Source organism: Cherax quadricarinatus, chromosome 95, assembly GCF_038502225.1.
Source record: "Cherax quadricarinatus isolate ZL_2023a chromosome 95, ASM3850222v1, whole genome shotgun sequence".
Lineage (NCBI taxonomy): Eukaryota > Metazoa > Arthropoda > Malacostraca > Decapoda > Parastacidae > Cherax > Cherax quadricarinatus.
Window position 1 is genome coordinate 2,080,350 of NC_091386.1, and position 7,864 is coordinate 2,088,213.

The window sequence follows — 7,864 nt, forward strand, 5'->3', positions numbered from 1 at the left end:
TATCCTGGCTGGCTAACACTCCCTACCCTGGGTTATCCTGGCTGGCTAACACTCCCTACCCTGGGTTATCCTGGCTGGCTAACACTTCCTACCCTAGGTTATCCTGGCTGGCTAACTCTCCCTATCCTGGGTTATCCTGGCTGGCTAACACTACCTACCCTGGGTTACCCTGGCTGACTAACACTCCCTACCCTGGGTTACCCTGGCTGGCTAACACTCCCTACCCTGGGTTATCCTGGCTGGCTAACACTCCCTACCCTGGGTTATCCTGGCTGGCTAACACTCCCTACCCTGGGTTATCCAGGCTGGCCAACATTCCCTACCCTGGGTTATCCTGGCTGGCCAACACTCCCTACCCTGGGTTATCCTGGCTGGCTAACACTCCCTACCATGGGTTATCCTGGCTGGCTAACACTCCCTACCCTGGGTTATCCTGGCTGGCTAACACTCCCTACCCTGGGTTATCTTGGCTGGCTAACACTCCCTACCCTGGGTTATCCTGGCTGGCTAACACTCCCTACCCTGGGTTATCCTGGCTGGCTAACACTCCCTACCCTGGGTTATCCTGGCTGGCTAACACTCCCTACCCTGGGTTATCCTGGCTGGCTAACACTCCCTACCCTGGGTTATCCTGGCTGGCTAACACTCCCTACCCTGGGTTATCCTGGCTGGCTAACACTCCCTACCCTGGGTTATCCTGGCTGGCTAACACTTCCTACCCTGGGTTATCCTGGCTGGCTAACTCTCCCTATCCTGGGTTATCCTGGCTGGCTAACACTACCTACCCTGGGTTATCCTGGCTGACTAACACTCCCTACCCTGGGTTACCCTGGCTGGCTAACACTCCCTACCCTGGGTTATCCTGGCTGGCTAACACTCCCTACCCTGGGTTATCCAGGCTGGCTAACACTCCCTACCCTGGGTTATCCTGGCTGGCTAACACTCCCTACCCTGGGTTATCCAGGCTGGCTAACACTCCCTACCCTGGGTTATCCTGGCTGGCTAACTCTCCCTACCCTGGGTTATCCTGGCTGGCTAACACTCCCTACCCTGGGTTATCCTGGCTGGCTAACACTCCCTACCCTGGGTTATCATGGCTGGCTAACACTCCCTACCCTGGGTTATCCTGGCTGGCTAACACTCCCTACCCTGGGTTATCCTGGGTAGCTAAACCAGGGGCAGCAGGTATAGCAGGATCAGCAGGTATAGCAGGATCAGCAGGGGCAGCAGGTATAGCAGGATCAGCAGGGGCAGTGGGTATAGCAGGGGCAGCAGGTATAGCAGAAACAGCCGGAGCAAATGGTACAGCAGAGGAAGCAGGGGCAGTAGGTACAGCAGGGGTAGCAGGGGCAGAAGGTACAGCAGGGGTAGCAGGGGCAGAAGGTGCAGAAGGGGAAGCAGGGACAGAAGGTACAGCAGGGGTAGAAGGCACAGCAAGGGAAGCAAGGGCAGCAGGGTTAGCAGGGGTAGAAGGTAGAGTGGGGTAACAGTACAGCAGGGGAAACAGTTACAGCAGGGGTAGCAGGTACAGAAGGGAAAGCAGGGACAGTATGTACAGCAGGGGTAGCAGGTACAGCAGGGAAAGCAGGGACAGTATGTACAGCAGGGGTAGCAGGTTCAGCAGGGAAAGCAGGGACAATATGTACAGCAGGGGTAGCAGGTACAGCAGGGGTAGAAAGTACAGCAGGAGTAGCAGGGGCAGCAGGTACAGCAGGGGTAGCAGGCACAGCAGAGGTAGCAGGTACAGCAGGGGTAGCAGGTACAGCAAGGGTAGCAGGTACAGCAGGGGTAGCAGGTACAGCAGGGGTAGCAGGTACAGCAGGGGTAGCAGGTACAGCAGGGGTAGCAGGTACAGCAGGGGTAGCAGGTACAGCAGGGGTAGCAGGTACAGCAGGGGTAGCAGGTACAGCAGGGGCAGCAGGGGTAGGAGGTACAGCAGGGGTAGCAGGTACAGCAGGGGTAGGAGGTACAGCAGGGGTAGCAGGTACAGCAGGGGTAGCAGGTACAGCAGGGGTACAGCAGGGCAGCAGGGGTAGCAGGTACAGCAGGGGTAGCAGGTACAGCAGGGGCAGCAGGTACAGCAGGGGCAGCAGGTACAGCAGGGGCAGCAGGTACAGCAGGGGCAGCAGGTACAGCAGGGGTAGCAGGTACAGCAGGGGTAGCATGTACAGCAGGGGCAGCAGGGGGTAGCAGGTACAGCAGGGGGTAGCAGGTACAACAGGGGTAGCAGGTACAGCAGGGGCAGCAGGTACAGCAGGGGCAGAAGGTACAGCAGGGGTACCAGGTACAGCAGGGGCAGCAGGTACAGCAGGGGCAGCAGGTACAGCAGGGATTAGCAGGTACAGCAAGGGGCAGCAGGTACAGCAGGGGCAGCAGGTACAGGGGTAGCAGGTACAGCAGGGGTAGCAGGTACAGCAGGGGCAGCAGGTACAGCAGGGGTAGCAGGTACAGCAGGGGTAGCAGGTACAGCTGGTTTAGCAGGTACAGCAGGGGTAGCAGGTACAGCAGGGGTAGCAGGTACAGCAGGGGTAGCAGGTACAGCAGGGGCAGCAGGTACAGCAGGGGCAGCAGGTACAGCAGGGGTAGCAGGTACAGCAGGGGTAGCAGGTACAGCAGGGGCAGCAGGTACAGCAGGGGTAGCAGGTACAGCAGGGGTACCAGGTACAGCAGGGGTACCAGGTTCAGCAGGTACAGCAGGGGTACCAGGTTCAGCAGGGGCAGCAGGGGTAGCAGGTACAGCAGGGGTAGCAGGTACAGCAGGGGTACCAGGTACAGCAGGGGCAGCAGGTACAGCAGGGGCAGCAGGTACAGCAGGGGCAGCAGGTACAGCAGGGGCAGCAGGTACAGCAGGGGCAGCAGGTACAGCAGGGGTAGCAGGTACAGCAGGTACAGCAGGGGCAGCAGGTACAGCAGGTACAGCAGGGGCAGCAGGTACAGCAGGGGCAGCAGGTACAGCAGAAGGTACAGCAGAAGGGGAAGCAGGGGCAGCAGGTACAGCAGGGGCAGCAGGTACAGCAAGGGAAGCAAGGGCAGCAGGGGTAGCAGGTACAGCAGGGGTAGCAGGTACAGCAGGGGAAGCAGGTTACAGCAGGGGTAGCAGGTACAGCAGGGGCAAAGCAGGGACAGTATGTACAGCAGGGGTAGCAGGTACAGCAGGGAAAGCAGGGACAGTATGTACAGCAGGGGTAGCAGGTAGCAGGGAAAGCAGGGGTAGCAGGTACAGCAGTGGTAGCAGGTACAGCAGGGGTAGCAGGTACAGCAGGGGTAGCAGGTACAGCAGGGGTAGCAGGTACAGCAGTGGTAGCAGGTACAGCAGGGGTAGCAGGTACAGCAGGGGTAGCAGGTACAGCAGGGGTAGCAGGTACAGCAGGGGTAGCAGGTACAGCAGGGGTAGCAGGTACAGCAGGGGCAGCAGGTACAGCAGGGGTAGCAGGTACAGCAGGGGTAGCAGGTACAGCGGGGGGTAGCAGGTGCAGCAGGGGTAGCAGGTACAGCAGGGGCAGCAGGTACAGCAGGGGCAGCAGGTACAGCAGGGGTAGCAGGTACAGCAGGGAGTAGCAGGGGTAGCAGGAACAGCAGGGGTAGCAGGTACAGCAGGGGCAGCAGGTACAGCAGGGGTAGCAGGTACAGCAGGGAGTAGCAGGGGTAGCAGGTACAGCAGGGCAAGCAGGGGTAGCAGGTACAGCAGGGGCAGCAGGGGGTAGCAGGTACAGCAGGGGGTAGCAGGTACAACAGGGGTAGCAGGTACAGCAGGGGCAGTGGGTACAGCAGGGGCAGCAGGTACAGCAGGGGCAGAAGGTACAGCAGGGGTACCAGGTACAGTAGGGGCAGCAGGTACAGCAGGGGCAGCGGGTACAGCAGGGGCAGCAGGGGCAGAAGGTACAGCAGGGGTAGCAGGTACAGCAGGGGCAGCAGGTACAACAGGGGCAGCAGGTACAGCAGGTACAGCAGGGGCAGCGGGTACAGCAGGGGCAGCAGGTACAGAAGGTACAGCAGGGGTAGCAGGTACAGCAGGGGCAGCAGGTGCAGCAGGTACAGCAGGGGCAGCAGGTACAGCAGGGGTAGCAGGTACAGCAGGGGTAGCAGGTACAGCAGGGGCAGCAGGTACAGCAGGGGTAGCAGGTACAGTAGGGGCAGCAGGTACAGCAGGGGCAGCAAGTACAGAAGGGGTAGCAGGTACAGCAGGGGTAGCAGGGGTAGCAGGTTCAGCAGGGGTAGCAGGTACTGCAGGGGTAGGTACAGCAGGGGTAGCAGGTACAGCAGGTACAGCAGGGGCAGCAGGTACAGCAGGGGCAGCAGGTACAGCAGGGGCAGCAGGTACAGCAGGGGTAGCAGGTACAGCAGGGGTACCAGGGGCAGCAGGGGTAGCAGGTACAGCAGGGGTAGCAGGTACAGCAGGGGTAGCAGGGGCAGCAGGTACAGCAGGGGTAGCAGGTACAGCAGGGGTAGCAGGTACAGCAAGGGTAGCAGGTACAGCAGGGGTAGCAGGTACAGCAGGGGTAGCAGGTGCAGCAGGGGTAGCGGGTACAGCAGGGGCAGCAGGTACAGCAGGGGTAGCAGGTACAGCAGGTACAAGGGTAGCAGGTACAGTAAGGGGCAGCAGGTACAGCAGGGGTAGCAGGTACAGCAGGGGCAGCAGGTACAGCAGGGGTAGCAGGTACAGCAGGGGTAGCAGGTACAGCAAGGGTAGCAGGTACAGCAAGGGGCAGCAGGGGTAGCAGGTACAGCAGGGGCAGCAGGTACAGCAGGGGTAGCAGGTACAGCAAGGGTAGCAGGTACAGCAAGGGTAGCAGGTACAGCAAGGGGCAGTAGGTACAGCAGGGGTAGCAGGTACAGCAGGGGTAGCAGGTACAGCAGGGGTAGCAGGTACAGCAGGGGTAGCAGGTACAGCAGGGATTAGCAGGTACAGCAAGGGGCAGCAGGTACAGCAGGGGCAGCAGGTACAGGGGTAGCAGGTACAGCAGGGGTAGCAGGTACAGCAGGGGTAGCAGGTACAGCAGGGGTGGCAGGTACAGCAGGGGTAGCAGGTACAGCAGGGGTGGCAGGTACAGCAGGGGTAGCAGGTACAGCAGGGGTAGCAGGTACAGCAGGGGCAGCAGGTACAGCAAGGGGCAGCAGGTACAGCAGGGGTAGCAGGTACAGCAGGGGTAGCAGTTACAGCAGGGGTAGCAGGTACAGCAGGGGTAGCAGGTACAGCAGGGGTACCAGGTACAGCAGGGGTACCAGGTTCAGCAGGGGTACCAGGTTCAGCAGGGGCAGCAGGGGTAGCAGGTACAGCAGGGGTAGCAGGTACAGCAGGGGTACCAGGTACAGCAGGGGCAGCAGGTACAGCAGGTACAGCAGGGGCAGCAGGTACAGCAGGGGCAGCAGGTACAGCAGGGGCAGCAGGTACAGCAGGTACAGCAGGGGCAGCAGGTACAGCAGGGGCAGCAGGTACAGCAGGGGCAGCAGGTACAGCAGGTACAGCAGGGGCAGCAGGTACAGCAGGGGCAGCAGGTACAGCAGGTACAGCAGGGGCAGCAGGTACAGCAGGGGCAGCAGGTACAGCAGGTACAGCAGGGGCAGCAGGTACAGCAGGGGCAGCAGGTACAGCAGGGGCAGCAGGTACAGCAGGGGCAGCAGGGACAGCAGGTACACCAGGGGCAGCAGGTACAGCAGGGGCAGCAGGTACAGCAGGGGCAGCAGGGACAGCAGGTACACCAGGGGCAGCAGGTACAGCAGGGGTAGCATGTACAGCAGGGGTAGCAGGTACAGCAGGGGTAGCAGGTACAGCAGGGGTAGCAGGTACAGCAGGGGTAGCAGGTACAGCAGGGGTAGCAGGTACAGCAGGGGTAGCAGGTACAGCAGGGGTAGCAGGTACAGCAGGGGTAGCAGGTACAGCAGGGGTAGCAGGTACAGCAGGGGTAGCAGGTACAGCAGGGGTAGCAGGTACAGCAGGGGTAGCAGGTACAGCAGGGGTAGCAGGGGCAGCAGGTACAGCAGGGGCAGCAGGTACAGCAGGGGTAGCAGGTACAGCAGGGGTAGCAGGTACAGCAGGGGTAGCAGGTACAGCAGGTACAGCAGGGGTAGCAGGTACAGCAGGGGTAGCAGGTACAGCAGGGGTAGCAGGTACAGCAGGGGTAGCAGGTACAGCAGGGGCAGCAGGTACAGCAGGGGCAGCAGGGGTAGCAGGTACAGCAGGGGCAGCAGGTACAGCAGGGGCAGCAGGTACAGCAGGGGTAGCAGGTACAGCAGGGGCAGCAGGTACAGCAGGGGCAGCAGGTACAGCAGGGGCAGCAGGGGCAGCAGGTACAGCAGGGGTAGCAGGTACAGCAGGGGCAGCAGGTACAGCAGGGGCAGCAGGTACAGCAGGGGCAGCAGGTACAGCAGGGGCAGCAGGTACAGCAGGGGCAGCAGGTACAGCAGGGGCAGCAGGTACAGCAGGTACAGCAGGGGCAGCAGGTACAGCAGGGGTAGCAGGTACAGCAGGTACAGCAGGGGTAGCAGGGGCAGCAGGTACAGCAGGGGCAGCAGGTACAGCAGGTCTTTCAGCTGTGAACCGAAGACACTACCACTGAGCTACCTACACCATGTAATAATAATAATTATAATTATAATAATAATAATCTTATATAATAATAATAATAATAATAATAATTATAAAAATCAAAATAATAATATAATAAAAATAATATATACCAAATATGAAATAAACTATTAAAAGATAAACAAAAATAAATAAAAAATTACTGAAAAAATAGAACTGAAAGAAATTTAGTCAAAAGATAAACAAATTATATTTAGTAATGTAGGTATTACCTGACCTTATTACTTAAGTAAGACACTTTTATTATAACCTCAGAGATGTGATACGTGTGTCTGTGCCCTCCAGCAGCCTCAAACTGACCAAAAAATGAGAGAAAATACGTAAATATGAGCGCCATTACGAACCTGATTAGCTGCGTGTGTTTGGTTGTGCTTGTCCGGTCACTGGCTCTGGCTTCGGCTTCCTTCTATCCCTTATCTTATCAAAAACCTACACCAAATTAACAATTTACGATGATATATTAGGGTATAGTGAATATACAAAGGTTATATATGCGTGAAGATTACTGTTAGGTATATTTTTGGGATATTATAACCGTGTGGTCGAGTCAAAAACGTTCCGTCGGAACACCAGGTCAGCTGATCAACCTCCAGACTTCAAAATTTTCAACATCTTTCGAAATTACTCAAAATAATGTGTCACTGTCCATACAACTCATTAAACTAATTATAATCTAACTGTCAATATTTAGGAATATTTATCAACTGTTTTTAACCGTTTTGTAACAGTTTAAAGTGAGAAAAACAGAGGCGTTAGCAACAGGAATTTTTCTGTTGATAGCACCTAGTAACAGAAATTTTCTGTTGCTAGTTTTTTTTTTGGTAAATCCCGTTATTTTGGTCTGACTTACGGTGGAGGGATCTTCATCCAAGGATCTGGAGCTGTTTTCCCTCCTCTCATACGTTGGATTATACTTGGTTACCTCACATACCCCAGGTTTTTACCCTTGCTGGTTTAACGCTTCCCGGTGGTCAACAGTGCAGTTCATGACTGTTGACCACCGGGAAGCGTTAAACCCTAATGTAAAGTAAGGGAGCCATTAGTACACTAACAGGTAACACAGTGTCAGGGACCCAAGACTGTTCAACTGCCTCCCAACATACATAAGTGGAATTGCCAAAAGACCCCTGAGTGTCATCAGGACCCCTGAGTGTCTTCAAGACCCCTGGTTGTCTTCAAGACCCCTGGGTGTCTTCAAGACCCCTGGGTGTCTTCAAGACCCCTGGGTGTCTTCAAGACCCCTGGGTGTCTTCAAGACCCCTGGGTGTCTTCAAGACC

The 7,864-nt window shown here is 57.0% G+C and overlaps 1 protein-coding gene across 7 annotated transcripts in view; it reads right to left on the reverse strand.

Moving 5' to 3' along the window:
* The window catches only part of LOC128703929 (serine/threonine-protein kinase 11-interacting protein), a gene marked incomplete at its 3' end in the record, with an annotated part of 68,222 nt that extends 61,254 nt beyond the window's left edge, over positions 1–6,968 (reverse strand). For 5 of the 7 annotated variants that reach the window (XM_070104871.1, XM_070104872.1, XM_070104869.1 and 2 more), the window contains 1 exon segment: positions 6,931–6,968. 7 annotated transcript variants of the gene reach the window in all.
* Positions 6,969–7,864: the final 896 nt, after the last annotated feature.